The 20,000-nt window shown below is 41.1% G+C and overlaps 37 non-coding genes across 37 annotated transcripts in view; all 37 read right to left on the bottom strand.

Annotated features, from left to right (window-relative positions):
- Positions 1 to 426: 426 nt before the first annotated feature.
- LOC141339780 (5S ribosomal RNA) lies at positions 427 to 545 on the bottom strand. Its single transcript, XR_012356352.1, has one exon. It is a non-coding gene; the product is annotated as a 5S ribosomal RNA (ribosomal RNA).
- An 84-nt stretch (positions 546 to 629) lies between these two features.
- Positions 630 to 748, bottom strand: LOC141339905 (5S ribosomal RNA). Its single transcript, XR_012356473.1, has one exon. It is a non-coding gene; the product is annotated as a 5S ribosomal RNA (ribosomal RNA).
- An 801-nt stretch (positions 749 to 1,549) lies between these two features.
- On the bottom strand, positions 1,550 to 1,668 carry LOC141339779 (5S ribosomal RNA). Its single transcript, XR_012356351.1, has one exon. It is a non-coding gene; the product is annotated as a 5S ribosomal RNA (ribosomal RNA).
- Positions 1,669 to 1,752: 84 nt separating this feature from the next.
- On the bottom strand, positions 1,753 to 1,871 carry LOC141339904 (5S ribosomal RNA). Its single transcript, XR_012356472.1, has one exon. It is a non-coding gene; the product is annotated as a 5S ribosomal RNA (ribosomal RNA).
- An 801-nt stretch (positions 1,872 to 2,672) lies between these two features.
- On the bottom strand, positions 2,673 to 2,791 carry LOC141339756 (5S ribosomal RNA). The gene has a single exon (XR_012356330.1). It is a non-coding gene; the product is annotated as a 5S ribosomal RNA (ribosomal RNA).
- An 84-nt stretch (positions 2,792 to 2,875) lies between these two features.
- Positions 2,876 to 2,994, bottom strand: LOC141339469 (5S ribosomal RNA). The gene has a single exon (XR_012356057.1). It is a non-coding gene; the product is annotated as a 5S ribosomal RNA (ribosomal RNA).
- Positions 2,995 to 3,795: 801 nt separating this feature from the next.
- LOC141339518 (5S ribosomal RNA) lies at positions 3,796 to 3,914 on the bottom strand. Its single transcript, XR_012356103.1, has one exon. It is a non-coding gene; the product is annotated as a 5S ribosomal RNA (ribosomal RNA).
- An 84-nt stretch (positions 3,915 to 3,998) lies between these two features.
- On the bottom strand, positions 3,999 to 4,117 carry LOC141339816 (5S ribosomal RNA). The gene has a single exon (XR_012356385.1). It is a non-coding gene; the product is annotated as a 5S ribosomal RNA (ribosomal RNA).
- Positions 4,118 to 4,918: 801 nt separating this feature from the next.
- Positions 4,919 to 5,037, bottom strand: LOC141339861 (5S ribosomal RNA). Its single transcript, XR_012356430.1, has one exon. It is a non-coding gene; the product is annotated as a 5S ribosomal RNA (ribosomal RNA).
- An 84-nt stretch (positions 5,038 to 5,121) lies between these two features.
- Positions 5,122 to 5,240, bottom strand: LOC141339761 (5S ribosomal RNA). Its single transcript, XR_012356334.1, has one exon. It is a non-coding gene; the product is annotated as a 5S ribosomal RNA (ribosomal RNA).
- An 801-nt stretch (positions 5,241 to 6,041) lies between these two features.
- On the bottom strand, positions 6,042 to 6,160 carry LOC141339673 (5S ribosomal RNA). Its single transcript, XR_012356252.1, has one exon. It is a non-coding gene; the product is annotated as a 5S ribosomal RNA (ribosomal RNA).
- Positions 6,161 to 6,244: 84 nt separating this feature from the next.
- Positions 6,245 to 6,363, bottom strand: LOC141339746 (5S ribosomal RNA). Its single transcript, XR_012356320.1, has one exon. It is a non-coding gene; the product is annotated as a 5S ribosomal RNA (ribosomal RNA).
- An 801-nt stretch (positions 6,364 to 7,164) lies between these two features.
- Positions 7,165 to 7,283, bottom strand: LOC141339384 (5S ribosomal RNA). The gene has a single exon (XR_012355982.1). It is a non-coding gene; the product is annotated as a 5S ribosomal RNA (ribosomal RNA).
- An 84-nt stretch (positions 7,284 to 7,367) lies between these two features.
- On the bottom strand, positions 7,368 to 7,486 carry LOC141339457 (5S ribosomal RNA). The gene has a single exon (XR_012356046.1). It is a non-coding gene; the product is annotated as a 5S ribosomal RNA (ribosomal RNA).
- Positions 7,487 to 8,287: 801 nt separating this feature from the next.
- LOC141339517 (5S ribosomal RNA) lies at positions 8,288 to 8,406 on the bottom strand. The gene has a single exon (XR_012356102.1). It is a non-coding gene; the product is annotated as a 5S ribosomal RNA (ribosomal RNA).
- An 84-nt stretch (positions 8,407 to 8,490) lies between these two features.
- Positions 8,491 to 8,609, bottom strand: LOC141339815 (5S ribosomal RNA). Its single transcript, XR_012356384.1, has one exon. It is a non-coding gene; the product is annotated as a 5S ribosomal RNA (ribosomal RNA).
- Positions 8,610 to 9,410: 801 nt separating this feature from the next.
- Positions 9,411 to 9,529, bottom strand: LOC141339849 (5S ribosomal RNA). Its single transcript, XR_012356418.1, has one exon. It is a non-coding gene; the product is annotated as a 5S ribosomal RNA (ribosomal RNA).
- Positions 9,530 to 9,613: 84 nt separating this feature from the next.
- Positions 9,614 to 9,732, bottom strand: LOC141339515 (5S ribosomal RNA). Its single transcript, XR_012356100.1, has one exon. It is a non-coding gene; the product is annotated as a 5S ribosomal RNA (ribosomal RNA).
- Positions 9,733 to 9,816: 84 nt separating this feature from the next.
- Positions 9,817 to 9,935, bottom strand: LOC141339514 (5S ribosomal RNA). Its single transcript, XR_012356099.1, has one exon. It is a non-coding gene; the product is annotated as a 5S ribosomal RNA (ribosomal RNA).
- An 84-nt stretch (positions 9,936 to 10,019) lies between these two features.
- Positions 10,020 to 10,138, bottom strand: LOC141339381 (5S ribosomal RNA). The gene has a single exon (XR_012355980.1). It is a non-coding gene; the product is annotated as a 5S ribosomal RNA (ribosomal RNA).
- Positions 10,139 to 10,939: 801 nt separating this feature from the next.
- On the bottom strand, positions 10,940 to 11,058 carry LOC141339513 (5S ribosomal RNA). The gene has a single exon (XR_012356098.1). It is a non-coding gene; the product is annotated as a 5S ribosomal RNA (ribosomal RNA).
- An 84-nt stretch (positions 11,059 to 11,142) lies between these two features.
- Positions 11,143 to 11,261, bottom strand: LOC141339716 (5S ribosomal RNA). The gene has a single exon (XR_012356292.1). It is a non-coding gene; the product is annotated as a 5S ribosomal RNA (ribosomal RNA).
- An 801-nt stretch (positions 11,262 to 12,062) lies between these two features.
- LOC141339511 (5S ribosomal RNA) lies at positions 12,063 to 12,181 on the bottom strand. Its single transcript, XR_012356097.1, has one exon. It is a non-coding gene; the product is annotated as a 5S ribosomal RNA (ribosomal RNA).
- An 84-nt stretch (positions 12,182 to 12,265) lies between these two features.
- LOC141339903 (5S ribosomal RNA) lies at positions 12,266 to 12,384 on the bottom strand. Its single transcript, XR_012356471.1, has one exon. It is a non-coding gene; the product is annotated as a 5S ribosomal RNA (ribosomal RNA).
- An 801-nt stretch (positions 12,385 to 13,185) lies between these two features.
- Positions 13,186 to 13,304, bottom strand: LOC141339510 (5S ribosomal RNA). Its single transcript, XR_012356096.1, has one exon. It is a non-coding gene; the product is annotated as a 5S ribosomal RNA (ribosomal RNA).
- An 84-nt stretch (positions 13,305 to 13,388) lies between these two features.
- Positions 13,389 to 13,507, bottom strand: LOC141339843 (5S ribosomal RNA). Its single transcript, XR_012356412.1, has one exon. It is a non-coding gene; the product is annotated as a 5S ribosomal RNA (ribosomal RNA).
- An 803-nt stretch (positions 13,508 to 14,310) lies between these two features.
- Positions 14,311 to 14,429, bottom strand: LOC141339837 (5S ribosomal RNA). Its single transcript, XR_012356405.1, has one exon. It is a non-coding gene; the product is annotated as a 5S ribosomal RNA (ribosomal RNA).
- Positions 14,430 to 14,513: 84 nt separating this feature from the next.
- On the bottom strand, positions 14,514 to 14,632 carry LOC141339509 (5S ribosomal RNA). The gene has a single exon (XR_012356095.1). It is a non-coding gene; the product is annotated as a 5S ribosomal RNA (ribosomal RNA).
- An 800-nt stretch (positions 14,633 to 15,432) lies between these two features.
- Positions 15,433 to 15,551, bottom strand: LOC141339508 (5S ribosomal RNA). The gene has a single exon (XR_012356094.1). It is a non-coding gene; the product is annotated as a 5S ribosomal RNA (ribosomal RNA).
- An 84-nt stretch (positions 15,552 to 15,635) lies between these two features.
- Positions 15,636 to 15,754, bottom strand: LOC141339745 (5S ribosomal RNA). The gene has a single exon (XR_012356319.1). It is a non-coding gene; the product is annotated as a 5S ribosomal RNA (ribosomal RNA).
- Positions 15,755 to 16,555: 801 nt separating this feature from the next.
- LOC141339698 (5S ribosomal RNA) lies at positions 16,556 to 16,674 on the bottom strand. The gene has a single exon (XR_012356275.1). It is a non-coding gene; the product is annotated as a 5S ribosomal RNA (ribosomal RNA).
- Positions 16,675 to 16,758: 84 nt separating this feature from the next.
- Positions 16,759 to 16,877, bottom strand: LOC141339814 (5S ribosomal RNA). Its single transcript, XR_012356383.1, has one exon. It is a non-coding gene; the product is annotated as a 5S ribosomal RNA (ribosomal RNA).
- Positions 16,878 to 17,678: 801 nt separating this feature from the next.
- LOC141339825 (5S ribosomal RNA) lies at positions 17,679 to 17,797 on the bottom strand. The gene has a single exon (XR_012356393.1). It is a non-coding gene; the product is annotated as a 5S ribosomal RNA (ribosomal RNA).
- An 84-nt stretch (positions 17,798 to 17,881) lies between these two features.
- Positions 17,882 to 18,000, bottom strand: LOC141339398 (5S ribosomal RNA). Its single transcript, XR_012355995.1, has one exon. It is a non-coding gene; the product is annotated as a 5S ribosomal RNA (ribosomal RNA).
- An 801-nt stretch (positions 18,001 to 18,801) lies between these two features.
- On the bottom strand, positions 18,802 to 18,920 carry LOC141339507 (5S ribosomal RNA). Its single transcript, XR_012356093.1, has one exon. It is a non-coding gene; the product is annotated as a 5S ribosomal RNA (ribosomal RNA).
- An 84-nt stretch (positions 18,921 to 19,004) lies between these two features.
- Positions 19,005 to 19,123, bottom strand: LOC141339380 (5S ribosomal RNA). The gene has a single exon (XR_012355979.1). It is a non-coding gene; the product is annotated as a 5S ribosomal RNA (ribosomal RNA).
- Positions 19,124 to 19,924: 801 nt separating this feature from the next.
- LOC141339953 (5S ribosomal RNA) overlaps positions 19,925 to 20,000 on the bottom strand; it is a 119-nt gene continuing 43 nt past the window's right edge. Inside the window, exon 1 of the ribosomal RNA XR_012356519.1 lies at positions 19,925 to 20,000. This exon is cut by the window's right edge and continues 43 nt beyond it. This is a non-coding gene — a ribosomal RNA (5S ribosomal RNA).

The following is a 20,000-nucleotide window of genomic DNA, read 5'->3' as shown; positions in this document are numbered from 1 at the left end:
TTTGTCCATACCCTAAAAACAGTCCAAGAACCCCAGTGTGTTGATAAGTCCAATGTGACTGTCCACCAGTGTATATACAATCCACAGAAAGTGTAATCCAAAGTTTGCAGGTGGTGAATGGAAAGGTGAGCTCTAAAATTAGCAACTCCTCAATCCAACAGTTTGGTGACTGTCCTTTGTTTGTCATGCTGCTCTCTTATACAGTTGTACTTCCTGCTTCCTGTCATGTGTCTAGTCACATGACAGGCCAACCATCCATTTATTAAAGACACATACACTTAAAATGTTAAGAGTAATAAAATGGCCTAAAAAACATGTAAAACACTTAAAACTCTATAATACATGTAAATGATTGTAATAAATAGAGCGGTAAAACACGTCTTTCTAAAAGCCAGCATATTATATAAATAGTGAAGAAAAGGCAAAAGCTTACAGCACCTGGTATTCCCAGGCGGTCTCCCATCCAAGTACTAACCAGACCCGACGCTGCTTAGCTTCCGAGATCAGACGAGATCGGGCGCTCTCAGCGCGGTATGGCCATAAGCGACGGCTGCTCCAAAAAGTGGGCTATTTAAAGATCAGCCTCCGTAAAAGCCAGCATATTATATAAATAGTGAAGAAAAGGCAAAAGCTTACAGCACCTGGTATTCCCAGGCGGTCTCCCATCCAAGTACTAACCAGGCCCGACGCTGCTTAGCTTCCGAGATCAGAAGAGATCGGGCGCTCTCAGCGCGGTATGGCAATAAGCGAGGGCTGCTCCAAAAAGTGGGCTATTTAAAGATCAGCCTCCGTAAAAGCCAGCATATTATATAAATAGTGAAGAAAAGGCAAAAGCTTACAGCACCTGGTATTCCCAGGCGGTCTCCCATAAAAGTATAACAATCGGCCTTATCAGCCGAGTTACAAGACTAAAATGGGGTCAGATTTAACTGTGAGAGATGACTAGTGGTTAAAAGAATGAGACATAAAAGAAAATTGGTTTAAATAGATTTGGTGTATTTACAAGGTTCACATAAAAGACTTTAAAACAACACGATAAAACTAGGTAAACTCTGTTAAAAGAATACAGTTCATTTGTCCATACCCTAAAAACAGGTAAACTCTGTTAAAAGAATACAGTTCATTTGTCCATACCCTAAAAACAGTCCAAGAACCCCAGTGTGTTGATAAGTCCAATGTGACTGTCCACCAGTGTATATACAATCCACAGAAAGTGTAATCCAAAGTTTGCAGGTGGTGAATGGAAAGGTGAGCTCTAAAATTAGCAACTCCTCAATCCAACAGTTTGGTGACTGTCCTTTGTTTGTCATGCTGCTCTCTTATACAGTTGTACTTCCTGCTTCCTGTCATGTGTCTAGTCACATGACAGGCCAACCATCCATTTATTAAAGACACATACACTTAAAATGTTAAGAGTAATAAAATGGCCTAAAAAACATGTAAAACACTTAAAACTCTATAATACATGTAAATGATTGTAATAAATAGAGCGGTAAAACACGTCTTTCTAAAAGCCAGCATATTATATAAATAGTGAAGAAAAGGCAAAAGCTTACAGCACCTGGTATTCCCAGGCGGTCTCCCATCCAAGTACTAACCAGACCCGACGCTGCTTAGCTTCCGAGATCAGACGAGATCGGGCGCTCTCAGCGCGGTATGGCCATAAGCGAGGGCTGCTCCAAAAAGTGGGCTATTTAAAGATCAGCCTCCGTAAAAGCCAGCATATTATATAAATAGTGAAGAAAAGGCAAAAGCTTACAGCACCTGGTATTCCCAGGCGGTCTCCCATCCAAGTACTAACCAGGCCCGACGCTGCTTAGCTTCCGAGATCAGAAGAGATCGGGCGCTCTCAGCGCGGTATGGCAATAAGCGAGGGCTGCTCCAAAAAGTGGGCTATTTAAAGATCAGCCTCCGTAAAAGCCAGCATATTATATAAATAGTGAAGAAAAGGCAAAAGCTTACAGCACCTGGTATTCCCAGGCGGTCTCCCATAAAAGTGTAACAATCGGCCTTATCAGCCGAGTTACAAGACTAAAATGGGGTCAGATTTAACTGTGAGAGATGACTAGTGGTTAAAAGAATGAGACATAAAAGAAAATTGGTTTAAATAGATTTGGTGTATTTACAAGGTTCACATAAAAGACTTTAAAACAACACTATAAAACTAGGTAAACTCTGTTAAAAGAATACAGTTCATTTGTCCATACCCTAAAAACAGGTAAACTCTGTTAAAAGAATACAGTTCATTTGTCCATACCCTAAAAACAGTCCAAGAACCCCAGTGTGTTGATAAGTCCAATGTGAGTGTCCACCAGTGTATATACAATCCACAGAAAGTGTAATCCAAAGTTTGCAGGTGGTGAATGGAAAGGTGAGCTCTAAAATTAGCAACTCCTCAATCCAACAGTTTGGTGACTGTCCTTTGTTTGTCATGCTGCTCTCTTATACAGTTGTACTTCCTGCTTCCTGTCATGTGTCTAGTCACATGACAGGCCAACCATCCATTTATTAAAGACACATACACTTAAAATGTTAAGAGTAATAAAATGGCCTAAAAAACATGTAAAACACTTAAAACTCTATAATACATGTAAATGATTGTAATAAATAGAGCGGTAAAACACGTCTTTCTAAAAGCCAGCATATTATATAAATAGTGAAGAAAAGGCAAAAGCTTACAGCACCTGGTATTCCCCGGCGGTCTCCCATCCAAGTACTAACCAGGCCCGACGCTGCTTAGCTTCCGAGATCAGACGAGATCGGGCGCTCTCAGCGCGGTATGGCCATAAGCGAGGGCTGCTCCAAAAAGTGGGCTATTTAAAGATCAGCCTCCGTAAAAGCCAGCATATTATATAAATAGTGAAGAAAAGGCAAAAGCTTACAGCACCTGGTATTCCCAGGCGGTCTCCCATCCAAGTACTAACCAGGCCCGACGCTGCTTAGCTTCCGAGATCAGACGAGATCGGGTGCTCTCAGCGCGGTATGGCCATAAGCGAGGGCTGCTCCAAAAAGTGGGCTATTTAAAGATCAGCCTCCGTAAAAGCCAGCATATTATATAAATAGTGAAGAAAAGGCAAAAGCTTACAGCACCTGGTATTCCCAGGCGGTCTCCCATAAAAGTGTAACAATCGGCCTTATCAGCCGAGTTACAAGACTAAAATGGGGTCAGATTTAACTGTGAGAGATGACTAGTGGTTAAAAGAATGAGACATAAAAGAAAATTGGTTTAAATAGATTTGGTGTATTTAAAAGGTTCACATAAAAGACTTTAAAACAACACGATAAAACTAGGTAAACTCTGTTAAAAGAATACAGTTCATTTGTCCATACCCTAAAAACAGGTAAACTCTGTTAAAAGAATACAGTTCATTTGTCCATACCCTAAAAACAGTCCAAGAACCCCAGTGTGTTGATAAGTCCAATGTGAGTGTCCACCAGTGTATATACAATCCACAGAAAGTGTAATCCAAAGTTTGCAGGTGGTGAATGGAAAGGTGAGCTCTAAAATTAGCAACTCCTCAATCCAACAGTTTGGTGACTGTCCTTTGTTTGTCATGCTGCTCTCTTATACAGTTGTACTTCCTGCTTCCTGTCATGTGTCTAGTCACATGACAGGCCAACCATCCATTTATTAAAGACACATACACTTAAAATGTTAAGAGTAATAAAATGGCCTGAAAAACATGTAAAACACTTAAAACTCTATAATACATGTAAATGATTGTAATAAATAGAGCGGTAAAACACGTCTTTCTAAAAGCCAGCATATTATATAAATAGTGAAGAAAAGGCAAAAGCTTACAGCACCTGGTATTCCCAGGCGGTCTCCCATCCAAGTACTAACCAGGCCCGACGCTGCTTAGCTTCCGAGATCAGACGAGATCGGGCGCTCTCAGCGCGGTATGGCCATAAGCGAGGGATGCTCCAAAAAGTGGGCTATTTAAAAATCAACCTCCGTAAAACCCAGCATATTATATAAATAGTGAAGAAAAGGCAAAAGCTTACAGCACCTGGTATTCCCAGGCGGTCTCCCATCCAAGTACTAAGCAGGCCCGACGCTGCTTAGCTTCCGAGATCAGACGAGATCGGGCGCTCTCAGCGCGGTATGGCCATAAGCGAGGGCTGCTCCAAAAAGTGGGCTATTTAAAGATCAGCCTCCGTAAAAGCCAGCATATTATATAAATAGTGAAGAAAAGGCAAAAGCTTACAGAACCTGGTATTCCCAGGCGGTCTCCCGTAAAAGTGTAACAATCGGCCTTATCAGCCGAGTTACAAGACTAAAATGGGGTCAGATTTAACTGTGAGAGATGACTAGTGGTTAAAAGAATGAGACATAAAAGAAAATTGGTTTAAATAGATTTGGTGTATTTACAAGGTTCACATAAAAGACTTTAAAACAACACGATAAAACTAGGTAAACTCTGTTAAAAGAATACAGTTCATTTGTCCATACCCTAAAAACAGGTAAACTCTGTTAAAAGAATACAGTTCATTTGTCCATACCCTAAAAACAGTCCAAGAACCCCAGTGTGTTGATAAGTCCAATGTGAGTGTCCACCAGTGTATATACAATCCACAGAAAGTGTAATCCAAAGTTTGCAGTTGGTGAATGGAAAGGTGAGCTCTAAAATTAGCAACTCCTCAATCCAACAGTTTGGTGACTGTCCTTTGTTTGTCATGCTGCTCTCTTATACAGTTGTACTTCCTGCTTCCTGTCATGTGTCTAGTCACATGACAGGCCAACCATCCATTTATTAAAGACACATACACTTAAAATGTTAAGAGTAATAAAATGGCCTAAAAAACATGTAAAACACTTAAAACTCTATAATACATGTAAATGATTGTAATAAATAGAGCGGTAAAACACGTCTTTCTAAAAGCCAGCATATTATATAAATAGTGAAGAAAAGGCAAAAGCTTACAGCACCTGGTATTCCCAGGCGGTCTCCCATCCAAGTACTAACCTGGCCCGACGCTGCTTAGCTTCCGAGATCAGACGAGATCGGGCGCTCTCAGCGCGGTATGGCCATAAGCGAGGGCTGCTCCAAAAAGTGGGCTATTTAAAGATCAGCCTCCGTAAAAGCCAGCATATTGTATACATAGTGAAGAAAAGGCAAAAGCTTACAGCACCTAGTATTCCCAGGCGGTCTCCCATCCAAGTACTAACCAGGCCCGACGCTGCTTAGCTTCCGAGATCAGACGAGATCGGGCGCTCTCAGCGCGGTATGGCCATAAGCGAGGGCTGCTCCAAAAAGTGGGCTATTTAAAGATCAGCCTCCGTAAAAGCCAGCATATTATATAAATAGTGAAGAAAAGGCAAAAGCTTACAGCACCTGGTATTCCCAGGCGGTCTCCCATAAAAGTGTAACAATCGGCCTTATCAGCCGAGTTACAAGACTAAAATGGGGTCAGATTTAACTGTGAGAGATGACTAGTGGTTAAAAGAATGAGACATAAAAGAAAATTGGTTTAAATAGATTTGGTGTATTTACAAGGTTCACATAAAAGACTTTAAAACAACACGATAAAACTAGGTAAACTCTGTTAAAAGAATACAGTTCATTTGTCCATACCCTAAAAACAGGTAAACTCTGTTAAAAGAATACAGTTCATTTGTCCATACCCTAAAAACAGTCCAAGAACCCCAGTGTGTTGATAAGTCCAATGTGAGTGTCCACCAGTGTATATACAATCCACAGAAAGTGTAATCCAAAGTTTGCAGGTGGTGAATGGAAAGGTGAGCTCTAAAATTAGCAACTCCTCAATCCAACAGTTTGGTGACTGTCCTTTGTTTGTCATGCTGCTCTCTTATACAGTTGTACTTCCTGCTTCCTGTCATGTGTCTAGTCACATGACAGGCCAACCATCCATTTATTAAAGACACATACACTTAAAATGTTAAGAGTAATAAAATGGCCTAAAAAACATGTAAAACACTTAAAACTCTATAATACATGTAAATGATTGTAATAAATAGAGCGGTAAAACACGTCTTTCTAAAAGCCAGCATATTATATAAATAGTGAAGAAAAGGCAAAAGCTTACAGCACCTGATATTCCCAGGCGGTCTCCCATCCAAGTACTAACCAGGCCCGACGCTGCTTAGCTTCCGAGATCAGACGAGATCGGGCGCTCTCAGCGCGGTATGGCCATAAGCGAGGGCTGCTCCAAAAAGTGGGCTATTTAAAGATCAGCCTCCGTAAAAGCCAGCATATTGTATAAATGGTGAAGAAAAGGCAAAAGCTTACAGCACCTGGTATTCCCAGGCGGTCTCCCATCCAAGTACTAACCAGGCCCGACGCTGCTTAGCTTCCGAGATCAGACGAGATCGGGCGCTCTCAGCGCGATATGGCCATAAGCGAGGGCTGCTCCAAAAAGTGGGCTATTTAAAGATCAGCCTCCGTAAAAGCCAGCATATTATATAAATAGTGAAGAAAAGGCAAAAGCTTACAGCAACTGGTATTCCCAGGCGGTCTCCCGTAAAAGTGTAACAATCGGCCTTATCAGCCGAGTTACAAGACTAAAATGGGGTCAGATTTAACTGTGAGAGATGACTAGTGGTTAAAAGAATGAGACATAAAAGAAAATTGGTTTAAATAGATTTGGTGTATTTACAAGGTTCACATAAAAGACTTTAAAACAACACTATAAAACTAGGTAAACTCTGTTAAAAGAATACAGTTCATTTGTCCATACCCTAAAAACAGGTAAACTCTGTTAAAAGAATACAGTTCATTTGTCCATACCCTAAAAACAGTCCAAGAACCCCAGTGTGTTGATAAGTCCAATGTGAGTGTCCACCAGTGTATATACAATCCACAGAAAGTGTAATCCAAAGTTTGCAGGTGGTGAATGGAAAGGTGAGCTCTAAAATTAGCAACTCCTCAATCCAACAGTTTGGTGACTGTCCTTTGTTTGTCATGCTGCTCTCTTATACAGTTGTACTTCCTGCTTCCTGTCATGTGTCTAGTCACATGACAGTCCAACCATCCATTTATTAAAGACACATACACTTAAAATGTTAAGAGTAATAAAATGGCCTAAAAAACATGTAAAACACTTAAAACTCTATAATACATGTAAATGATTGTAATAAATAGAGCGGTAAAACACGTCTTTCTAAAAGCCAGCATATTATATAAATAGTGAAGAAAAGGCAAAAGCTTACAGCACCTGGTATTCCCAGGCGGTCTCCCATCCAAGTACTAACCAGGCCCGACGCTGCTTAGCTTTCGAGATCAGACGAGATCGGGCTCTCTCAGCGCGGTATGGCCATAAGCGAGGGCTGCTCCAAAAAGTGGGCTATTTAAAGATCAGCCTCCGTAAAAGCCAGCATATTATATAAATAGTGAAGAAAAGGCAAAAGCTTACAGCACCTGGTATTCCCAGGCGGTCTCCCATCCAAGTACTAACCAGGCCCGACGCTGCTTAGCTTCCGAGATCAGACGAGATCGGGTGCTCTCAGCGCGGTATGGCCATAAGCGAGGGCTGCTCCAAAAAGTGGGCTATTTAAAGATCAGCCTCCGTAAAAGCCAGCATATTATATAAATAGTGAAGAAAAGGCAAAAGCTTACAGCACCTGGTATTCCCAGGCGGTCTCCCGTAAAAGTGTAACAATCGGCCTTATCAGCCGAGTTACAAGACTAAAATGGGGTCAGATTTAACTGTGAGAGATGACTAGTGGTTAAAAGAATGAGACATAAAAGAAAATTGGTTTAAATAGATTTGGTGTATTTAAAAGGTTCACATAAAAGACTTTAAAACAACACGATAAAACTAGGTAAACTCTGTTAAAAGAATACAGTTCATTTGTCCGTACCCTAAAAACAGGTAAACTCTGTTAAAAGAATACAGTTCATTTGTCCATACCCTAAAAACAGTCCAAGAACCCCAGTGTGTTGATAAGTCCAATGTGACTGTCCACCAGTGTATATACAATCCACAGAAAGTGTAATCCAAAGTTTGCAGGTGGTGAATGGAAAGGTGAGCTCTAAAATTAGCAACTCCTCAATCCAACAGTTTGGTGACTGTCCTTTGTTTGTCATGCTGCTCTCTTATACAGTTGTACTTCCTGCTTCCTGTCATGTGTCTAGTCACATTACAGGCCAACCATCCATTTATTAAAGACACATACACTTAAAATGTTAAGAGTAATAAAATGGCCTGAAAAACATGTAAAACACTTAAAACTCTATAATACATGTAAATGATTGTAATAAATAGAGCGGTAAAACACGTCTTTCTAAAAGCCAGCATATTATATAAATAGTGAAGAAAAGGCAAAAGCTTACAGCACCTGGTATTCCCAGGCGGTCTCCCATCCAAGTACTAACCAGGCCCGACGCTGCTTAGCTTCCGAGATCAGACGAGATCGGGCGCTCTCAGCGCGGTATGGCCATAAGCGAGGGATGCTCCAAAAAGTGGGCTATTTAAAAATCAACCTCCGTAAAACCCAGCATATTATATAAATAGTGAAGAAAAGGCAAAAGCTTACAGCACCTGGTATTCCCAGGCGGTCTCCCATCCAAGTACTAAGCAGGCCCGACGCTGCTTAGCTTCCGAGATCAGACGAGATCGGGCGCTCTCAGCGCGGTATGGCCATAAGCGAGGGCTGCTCCAAAAAGTGGGCTATTTAAAGATCAGCCTCCGTAAAAGCCAGCATATTATATAAATAGTGAAGAAAAGGCAAAAGCTTACAGCACCTGGTATTCCCAGGCGGTCTCCCGTAAAAGTGTAACAATCGGCCTTATCAGCCGAGTTACAAGACTAAAATGGGGTCAGATTTAACTGTGAGAGATGACTAGTGGTTAAAAGAATGAGACATAAAAGAAAATTGGTTTAAATAGATTTGGTGTATTTACAAGGTTCACATAAAAGACTTTAAAACAACACGATAAAACTAGGTAAACTCTGTTAAAAGAATACAGTTCATTTGTCCATACCCTAAAAACAGGTAAACTCTGTTAAAAGAATACAGTTCATCAGTCCATAACCTAAAAACAGTCCAAGAACCCCAGTGTGTTGATAAGTCCAATGTGAGTGTCCACCAGTGTATATACAATCCACAGAAAGTGTAATCCAAAGTTTGCAGTTGGTGAATGGAAAGGTGAGCTCTAAAATTAGCAACTCCTCAATCCAACAGTTTGGTGACTGTCCTTTGTTTGTCATGCTGCTCTCTTATACAGTTGTACTTCCTGCTTCCTGTCATGTGTCTAGTCACATGACAGGCCAACCATCCATTTATTAAAGACACATACACTTAAAATGTTAAGAGTAATAAAATGGCCTAAAAAACATGTAAAACACTTAAAACTCTATAATACATGTAAATGATTGTAATAAATAGAGCGGTAAAACACGTCTTTCTAAAAGCCAGCATATTATATAAATAGTGAAGAAAAGGCAAAAGCTTACAGCACCTGGTATTCCCAGGCGGTCTCCCATCCAAGTACTAACCTGGCCCGACGCTGCTTAGCTTCCGAGATCAGACGAGATCGGGCGCTCTCAGCGCGGTATGGCCATAAGCGAGGGCTGCTCCAAAAAGTGGGCTATTTAAAGATCAGCCTCCGTAAAAGCCAGCATATTGTATACATAGTGAAGAAAAGGCAAAAGCTTACAGCACCTGGTATTCCCAGGCGGTCTCCCATCCAAGTACTAACCAGGCCCGACGCTGCTTAGCTTCCGAGATCAGACGAGATCGGGCGCTCTCAGCGCGGTATGGCCATAAGCGAGGGCTGCTCCAAAAAGTGGGCTATTTAAAGATCAGCCTCCGTAAAAGCCAGCATATTATATAAATAGTGAAGAAAAGGCAAAAGCTTACAGCACCTGGTATTCCCAGGCGGTCTCCCATCCAAGTACTAACCAGGCCCGACGCTGCTTAGCTTCCGAGATCAGACGAGATCGGGCGCTCTCAGCGCGGTATGGCCATAAGCGAGGGATGCTTCAAAAAGTGGGCTATTTAAAAATCAACCTCCGTAAAACCCAGCATATTATATAAATAGTGAAGAAAAGGCAAAAGCTTACAGCACCTGGTATTCCCAGGCGGTCTCCCATCCAAGTACTAAGTTGGCCCGACGCTGCTTAGCTTCCGAGATCAGACGAGATCGGGCGCTCTCAGCGCGGTATGGCCATAAGCGAGGGCTGCTCCAAAAAGTGGGCTATTTAAAGATCAGCCTCCGTAAAAGCCAGCATATTATATAAATAGTGAAGAAAAGGCAAAAGCTTACAGCACCTGGTATTCCCAGGCGGTCTCCCGTAAAAGTGTAACAATCGGCCTTATCAGCCGAGTTACAAGACTAAAATGGGGTCAGATTTAACTGTGAGAGATGACTAGTGGTTAAAAGAATGAGACATAAAAGAAAATTGGTTTAAATAGATTTGGTGTATTTACAAGGTTCACATAAAAGACTTTAAAACAACACGATAAAACTAGGTAAACTCTGTTAAAAGAATACAGTTCATTTGTCCATACCCTAAAAACAGGTAAACTCTGTTAAAAGAATACAGTTCATTTGTCCATACCCTAAAAACAGTCCAAGAACCCCAGTGTGTTGATAAGTCCAATGTGAGTGTCCACCAGTGTATATACAATCCACAGAAAGTGTAATCCAAAGTTTGCAGTTGGTGAATGGAAAGGTGAGCTCTAAAATTAGCAACTCCTCAATCCAACAGTTTGGTGACTGTCCTTTGTTTGTCATGCTGCTCTCTTATACAGTTGTACTTCCTGCTTCCTGTCATGTGTCTAGTCACATGACAGGCCAACCATCCATTTATTAAAGACACATACACTTAAAATGTTAAGAGTAATAAAATGGCCTAAAAAACATGTAAAACACTTAAAACTCTATAATACATGTAAATGATTGTAATAAATAGAGCGGTAAAACACGTCTTTCTAAAAGCCAGCATATTATATAAATAGTGAAGAAAAGGCAAAAGCTTACAGCACCTGGTATTCCCAGGCGGTCTCCCATCCAAGTACTAACCAGGCCCGACGCTGCTTAGCTTCCGAGATCAGACGAGATCGGGCGCTCTCAGCGCGGTATGGCCATAAGCGAGGGCTGCTCAAAAAAGTGGGCTATTTAAAGATCAGCCTCCGTAAAAGCCAGCATATTATATAAATAGTGAAGAAAAGGCAAAAGCTTACAGCACCTGGTATTCCCAGGCGGTCTCCCATCCAAGTACTAACCAGGCCCGACGCTGCTTAGCTTCCGAGATCAGACGAGATCAGGCGCTCTCAGCGCGGTATGGCCATAAGCGAGGGCTGCTCCAAAAAGTGGGCTATTTAAAGATCAGCCTCCGTAAAAGCCAGCATATTATATAAATAGTGAAGAAAAGGCAAAAGCTTACAGCACCTGGTATTCCCAGGCGGTCTCCCATAAAAGTGTAACAATCGGCCTTATCAGCCGAGTTACAAGACTAAAATGGGGTCAGATTTAACTGTGAGAGATGACTAGTGGTTAAAAGAATGAGACATAAAAGAAAATTGGTTTAAATAGATTTGGTGTATTTACAAGGTTCACATAAAAGACTTTAAAACAACACGATAAAACTAGGTAAACTCTGTTAAAAGAATACAGTTCATTTGTCCATACCCTAAAAACAGGTAAACTCTGTTAAAAGAATACAGTTCATTTGTCCATACCCTAAAAACAGTCCAAGAACCCCAGTGTGTTGATAAGTCCAATGTGACTGTCCACCAGTGTATATACAATCCACAGAAAGTGTAATCCAAAGTTTGCAGGTGGTGAATGGAAAGGTGAGCTCTAAAATTAGCAACTCCTCAATCCAACAGTTTGGTGACTGTCCTTTGTTTGTCATGCTGCTTTCTTATACAGTTGTACTTCCTGCTTCCTGTCATGTGTCTAGTCACATGACAGGCCAACCATCCATTTATTAAAGACACATACACTTAAAATGTTAAGAGTAATAAAATGGCCTAAAAAACATGTAAAACACTTAAAACTCTATAATACATGTACATGATTGTAATAAATAGAGCGGTAAAACACGTCTTTCTAAAAGCCAGCATATTATATAAATAGTGAAGAAAAGGCAAAAGCTTACAGCACCTGGTATTCCCAGGCGGTCTCCCATCCAAGTACTAACCAGGCCCGACGCTGCTTAGCTTCCGAGATCAGACGAGATCGGGCGCTCTCAGCGCGGTATGGCCATAAGCGAGGGCTGCTCCAAAAAGTGGGCTATTTAAAGATCAGCCTCCGTAAAAGCCAGCATATTATATAAATAGTGAAGAAAAGGCAAAAGCTTACAGCACCTGGTATTCCCAGGCGGTCTCCCATCCAAGTACTAACCAGGCCCGACGCTGCTTAGCTTCCGAGATCAGAAGAGATCGGGCGCTCTCAGCGCGGTATGGCAATAAGCGAGGGCTGCTCCAAAAAGTGGGCTATTTAAAGATCAGCCTCCGTAAAAGCCAGCATATTATATAAATAGTGAAGAAAAGGCAAAAGCTTACAGCACCTGGTATTCCCAGGCGGTCTCCCATAAAAGTGTAACAATCGGCCTTATCAGCCGAGTTACAAGACTAAAATGGGGTCAGATTTAACTGTGAGAGATGACTAGTGGTTAAAAGAATGAGACATAAAAGAAAATTGGTTTAAATAGATTTGGTGTATTTACAAGGTTCACATAAAAGACTTTAAAACAACACGATAAAACTAGGTAAACTCTGTTAAAAGAATACAGTTCATTTGTCCATACCCTAAAAACAGGTAAACTCTGTTAAAAGAATACAGTTCATTTGTCCATACCCTAAAAACAGTCCAAGAACCCCAGTGTGTTGATAAGTCCAATGTGACTGTCCACCAGTGTATATACAATCCACAGAAAGTGTAATCCAAAGTTTGCAGGTGGTGAATGGAAAGGTGAGCTCTAAAATTAGCAACTCCTCAATCCAATAGTTTGGTGACTGTCCTTTGTTTGTCATGCTGCTCTCTTATACAGTTGTACTTCCTGCTTCCTGTCATGTGTCTAGTCACATGACAGGCCAACCATCCATTTATTAAAGACACATACACTTAAAATGTTAAGAGTAATAAAATGGCCTAAAAAACATGTAAAACACTTAAAACTCTATAATACATGTAAATGATTGTAATAAATAGAGCGGTAAAACACGTCTTTCTAAAAGCCAGCATATTATATAAATAGTGAAGAAAAGGCAAAAGCTTACAGCACCTGGTATTCCCAGGCGGTCTCCCATCCAAGTACTAACCAGGCCCGACGCTGCTTAGCTTCCGAGATCAGACGAGATCGGGCGCTCTCAGCGCGGTATGGCCATAAGCGAGGGCTGCTCCAAAAAGTGGGCTATTTAAAGATCAGCCTCCGTAAAAGCCAGCATATTATATAAATAGTGAAGAAAAGGCAAAAGCTTACAGCACCTGGTATTCCCAGGCGGTCTCCCATCCAAGTACTAACCAGGCCCGATGCTGCTTAGCTTCCGAGATCAGACGAGATCGGGCGCTCTCAGCGCGGTATGGCCATAAGCGAGGGTTGCTCCAAAAAGTGGGCTATTTAAAGATCAGCCTCCGTATAAACCAGCATATTATATAAATAGTGAAGAAAAGGCAAAAGCTTACAGCACCTGGTATTCCCAGGTGGTCTCCCATAAAAGTGTAACAATCGGCCTTATCAGCCGAGTTACAAGACTAAAATGGGGTCAGATTTAACTGTGAGAGATGACTAGTGGTTAAAAGAATGAGACATAAAAGAAAATTGGTTTAAATAGATTTGGTGTATTTACAAGGTTCACATAAAAGACTTTAAAACAACACGATAAAACTAGGTAAACTCTGTTAAAAGAATACAGTTCATTTGTCCATACCCTAAAAACAGGTAAACTCTGTTAAAAGAATACAGTTCATTTGTCCATACCCTAAAAACAGTCCAAGAACCCCAGTGTGTTGATAAGTCCAATGTGAGTGTCCACCAGTGTATATACAATCCACAGAAAGTGTAATCCAAAGTTTGCAGTTGGTGAATGGAAAGGTGAGCTCTAAAATTAGCAACTCCTCAATCCAACAGTTTGGTGACTGTCCTTTGTTTGTCATGCTGCTCTCTTATACAGTTGTACTTCCTGCTTCCTGTCATGTGTCTAGTCACATGACAGGCCAACCATCCATTTATTAAAGACACATACACTTAAAATGTTAAGAGTAATAAAATGGCCTAAAAAAACATGTAAAACACTTAAAACTCTATAATACATGTAAATGATTGTAATAAATAGAGCGGTAAAACACGTCTTTCTAAAAGCCAGCAATATTATATAAATAGTGAAGAAAAGGCAAAAGCTTACAGCACCTGGTATTCCCAGGCGGTCTCCCATCCAAGTACTAACCTGGCCCGACGCTGCTTAGCTTCCGAGATCAGACGAGATCGGGCGCTCTCAGCGCGGTATGGCCATAAGCGAGGGCTGCTTCAAAAAGTGGGCTATTTAAAGATCAGCCTCCGTAAAAGCCAGCATATTGTATACATAGTGAAGAAAAGGCAAAAGCTTACAGCACCTGGTATTCCCAGGCGGTCTCCCATCCAAGTACTAACCAGGCCCGACGCTGCTTAGCTTCCGAGATCAGACGAGATCGGGCGCTCTCAGCGCGGTATGGCCATAAGCGAGGGCTGCTCCAAAAAGTGGGCTATTTAAAGATCAGCCTCCGTAAAAGCCAGCATATTATATAAATAGTGAAGAAAAGGCAAAAGCTTACAGCACCTGGTATTCCCAGGCGGTCTCCCATAAAAGTGTAACAATCGGCCTTATCAGCCGAGTTACAAGACTAAAATGGGGTCAGATTTAACTGTGAGAGATGACTAGTGGTTAAAAGAATGAGACATAAAAGAAAATTGGTTTAAATAGATTTGGTGTATTTACAAGGTTCACATAAAAGACTTTAAAACAACACGATAAAACTAGGTAAACTCTGTTAAAAGAATACAGTTCATTTGTCCATACCCTAAAAACAGGTAAACTCTGTTAAAAGAATACAGTTCATTTGTCCATACCCTAAAAACAGTCCAAGAACCCCAGTGTGTTGATAAGTCCAATGTGAGTGTCCACCAGTGTATATACAATCCACAGAAAGTGTAATCCAAAGTTTGCAGGTGGTGAATGGAAAGGTGAGCTCTAAAATTAGCAACTCCTCAATCCAACAGTTTGGTGACTGTCCTTTGTTTGTCATGCTGCTCTCTTATACAGTTGTACTTCCTGCTTCCTGTCATGTGTCTAGTCACATGACAGGCCAACCATCCATTTATTAAAGACACATACACTTAAAATGTTAAGAGTAATAAAATGGCCTAAAAACATGTAAAACACTTAAAACTCTATAATACATGTAAATGATTGTAATAAATAGAGCGGTAAAACACGTCTTTCTAAAAGCCAGCATATTATATAAATAGTGAAGAAAAGGCAAAAGCTTACAGCACCTGGTATTCCCAGGCGGTCTCCCATCCAAGTACTAACCAGGCCCGACGCTGCTTAGCTTCCGAGATCAGACGAGATCGGGCGCTCTCAGCGCGGTATGGCCATAAGCGAGGGCTGCTCCAAAAAGTGGGCTATTTAAAGATCAGCCTCCGTAAAAGCCAGCATATTGTATAAATGGTGAAGAAAAGGCAAAAGCTTACAGCACCTGGTATTCCCAGGCGGTCTCCCATCCAAGTACTAACCAGGCCCGACGCTGCTTAGCTTCCGAGATCAGACGAGATCGGGCGCTCTCAGCGCGATATGGCCATAAGCGAGGGCTGCTCCAAAAAGTGGGCTATTTAAAGATCAGCCTCCGTAAAAGCCAGCATATTATATAAATAGTGAAGAAAAGGCAAAAGCTTACAGCACCTGGTATTCCCAGGCGGTCTCCCGTAAAAGTGTAACAATCGGCCTTATCAGCCGAGTTACAAGACTAAAATGGGGTCAGATTTAACTGTGAGAGATGACTAGTGGTTAAAAGAATGAGACATAAAAGAAAATTGGTTTAAATAGATTTGGTGTATTTACAAGGTTCACATAAAAGACTTTAAAACAACACGATAAAACTAGGTAAACTCTGTTAAAAGAATACAGTTCATTTGTCCATACCCTAAAAACAGGTAAACTCTGTTAAAAGAATACAGTTCATTTGTCCATACCCTAAAAACAGTCCAAGAACCCCAGTGTGTTGATAAGTCCAATGTGACTGTCCACCAGTGTATATACAATCCACAGAAAGTGTAATCCAAAGTTTGCAGGTGGTGAATGGAAAGGTGAGCTCTAAAATTAGCAACTCCTCAATCCAACAGTTTGGTGACTGTCCTTTGTTTGTCATGCTGCTCTCTTATACAGTTGTACTTCCTGCTTCCTGTCATGTGTCTAGTCACATGACAGGCCAACCATCCATTTATTAAAGACACATACACTTAAAATGTTAAGAGTAATAAAATGGCCTGAAAAACATGTAAAACACTTAAAACTCTATAATACATGTAAATGATTGTAATAAATAGAGCGGTAAAACACGTCTTTCTAAAAGCCAGCATATTATATAAATAGTGAAGAAAAGGCAAAAGCTTACAGCACCTGGTATTCCCAGGCGGTCTCCCATCCAAGTACTAACCAGGCCCGACGCTGCTTAGCTTCCGAGATCAGACGAGATCGGGCACTCTCAGCGCGGTATGGCCATAAGCGAGGGATGCTCCAAAAAGTGGGCTATTTAAAAATCAACCTCCGTAAAACCCAGCATATTATATAAATAGTGAAGAAAAGGCAAAAGCTTACAGCACCTGGTATTCCCAGGCGGTCTCCCATCCAAGTACTAAGCAGGCCCGACGCTGCTTAGCTTCCGAGATCAGACGAGATCGGGCGCTCTCAGCGCGGTATGGCCATAAGCGAGGGCTGCTCCAAAAAGTGGGCTATTTAAAGATCAGCCTCCGTAAAAGCCAGCATATTATATAAATAGTGAAGAAAAGGCAAAAGCTTACAGCACCTGGTATTCCCAGGCGGTCTCCCGTAAAAGTGTAACAATCGGCCTTATCAGCCGAGTTACAAGACTAAAATGGGGTCAGATTTAACTGTGAGAGATGACTAGTGGTTAAAAGAATGAGACATAAAAGAAAATTGGTTTAAATAGATTTGGTGTATTTACAAGGTTCACATAAAAGACTTTAAAACAACACGATAAAACTAGGTAAACTCTGTTAAAAGAATACAGTTCATTTGTCCATACCCTAAAAACAGGTAAACTCTGTTAAAAAAATACAGTTCATTTGTCCATACCCTAAAAACAGTCCAAGAACCCCAGTGTGTTGATAAGTCCAATGTGAGTGTCCACCAGTGTATATACAATCCACAGAAAGTGTAATCCAAAGTTTGCAGTTGGTGAATGGAAAGGTGAGCTCTAAAATTAGCAACTCCTCAATCCAACAGTTTGGTGACTGTCCTTTGTTTGTCATGCTGCTCTCTTATACAGTTGTACTTCCTGCTTCCTGTCATGTGTCTAGTCACATGACAGGCCAACCATCCATTTATTAAAGACACATACACTTAAAATGTTAAGAGTAATAAAATGGCCTAAAAAACATGTAAAACACTTAAAACTCTATAATACATGTAAATGATTGTAATAAATAGAGCGGTAAAACACGTCTTTCTAAAAGCCAGCATATTATATAAATAGTGAAGAAAAGGCAAAAGCTTACAGCACCTGGTATTCCCAGGCGGTCTCCCATCCAAGTACTAACCTGGCCCGACGCTGCTTAGCTTCCGAGATCAGACGAGATCGGGCGCTCTCAGCGCGGTATGGCCATAAGCGAGGGCTGCTCCAAAAAGTGGGCTATTTAAAGATCAGCCTCCGTAAAAGCCAGCATATTGTATAAATGGTGAAGAAAAGGCAAAAGCTTACAGCACCTGGTATTCCCAGGCGGTCTCCCATCCAAGTACTAACCAGGCCCGACGCTGCTTAGCTTCCGAGATCAGACGAGATCGGGTGCTCTCAGCGCGGTATGGCCATAAGCGAGGGCTGCTCCAAAAAGTGGGCTATTTAAAGATCAGCCTCCGTAAAAGCCAGCATATTATATAAATAGTGAAGAAAAGGCAAAAGCTTACAGCACCTGGTATTCCCAGGCGGTCTCCCATAAAAGTGTAACAATCGGCCTTATCAGCCGAGTTACAAGACTAAAATGGGGTCAGATTTAACTGTGAGAGATGACTAGTGGTTAAAAGAATGAGACATAAAAGAAAATTGGTTTAAATAGATTTGGTGTATTTAAAAGGTTCACATAAAAGACTTTAAAACAACACGATAAAACTAGGTAAACTCTGTTAAAAGAATACAGTTCATTTGTCCATACCCTAAAAACAGGTAAACTCTGTTAAAAGAATACAGTTCATTTGTCCATACCCTAAAAACAGTCCAAGAACCCCAGTGTGTTGATAAGTCCAATGTGAGTGTCCACCAGTGTATATACAATCCACAGAAAGTGTAATCCAAAGTTTGCAGGTGGTGAATGGAAAGGTGAGCTCTAAAATTAGCAACTCCTCAATCCAACAGTTTGGTGACTGTCCTTTGTTTGTCATGCTGCTCTCTTATACAGTTGTACTTCCTGCTTCCTGTCATGTGTCTAGTCACATGACAGGCCAACCATCCATTTATTAAAGACACATACACTTAAAATGTTAAGAGTAATAAAATGGCCTGAAAAACATGTAAAACACTTAAAACTCTATAATACATGTAAATGATTGTAATAAATAGAGCGGTAAAACACGTCTTTCTAAAAGCCAGCATATTATATAAATAGTGAAGAAAAGGCAAAAGCTTACAGCACCTGGTATTCCCAGGCGGTCTCCCATCCAAGTACTAACCAGGCCCGACGCTGCTTAGCTTCCGAGATCAGACGAGATCGGGCGCTCTCAGCGCGGTATGGCCATAAGCGAGGGATGCTTCAAAAAGTGGGCTATTTAAAAATCAACCTCCGTAAAACCCAGCATATTATATAAATAGTGAAGAAAAGGCAAAAGCTTACAGCACCTGGTATTCCCAGGCGGTCTCCCATCCAAGTACTAAGTTGGCCCGACGCTGCTTAGCTTCCGAGATCAGACGAGATCGGGCGCTCTCAGCGCGGTATGGCCATAAGCGAGGGCTGCTCCAAAAAGTGGGCTATTTAAAGATCAGCCTCCGTAAAAGCCAGCATATTATATAAATAGTGAAGAAAAGGCAAAAGCTTACAGCACCTGGTATTCCCAGGCGGTCTCCCGTAAAAGTGTAACAATCGGCCTTATCAGCCGAGTTACAAGACTAAAATGGGGTCAGATTTAACTGTGAGAGATGACTAGTGGTTAAAAGAATGAGACATAAAAGAAAATTGGTTTAAATAGATTTGGTGTATTTACAAGGTTCACATAAAAGACTTTAAAACAACACGATAAAACTAGGTAAACTCTGTTAAAAGAATACAGTTCATTTGTCCATACCCTAAAAACAGGTAAACTCTGTTAAAAGAATACAGTTCATTTGTCCATACCCTAAAAACAGTCCAAGAACCCCAGTGTGTTGATAAGTCCAATGTGAGTGTCCACCAGTGTATATACAATCCACAGAAAGTGTAATCCAAAGTTTGCAGTTGGTGAATGGAAAGGTGAGCTCTAAAATTAGCAACTCCTCAATCCAACAGTTTGGTGACTGTCCTTTGTTTGTCATGCTGCTCTCTTATACAGTTGTACTTCCTGCTTCCTGTCATGTGTCTAGTCACATGACAGGCCAACCATCCATTTATTAAAGACACATACACTTAAAATGTTAAGAGTAATAAAATGGCCTAAAAAACATGTAAAACACTTAAAACTCTATAATACATGTAAATGATTGTAATAAATAGAGCGGTAAAACACGTCTTTCTAAAAGCCAGCATATTATATAAATAGTGAAGAAAAGGCAAAAGCTTACAGCACCTGGTATTCCCAGGCGGTCTCCTATCCAAGTACTAACCAGGCCCGACGCTGTTTAGCTTCCGAG

This window comes from Garra rufa, chromosome 7 (genome assembly GCF_049309525.1).
Source record: "Garra rufa chromosome 7, GarRuf1.0, whole genome shotgun sequence".
Taxonomy (NCBI): Eukaryota; Metazoa; Chordata; class Actinopteri; order Cypriniformes; family Cyprinidae; genus Garra; species Garra rufa.
The sequence above is the reverse complement of the archived record's forward strand: the minus strand, read 5'-3'. Positions and strand labels throughout refer to the sequence as shown.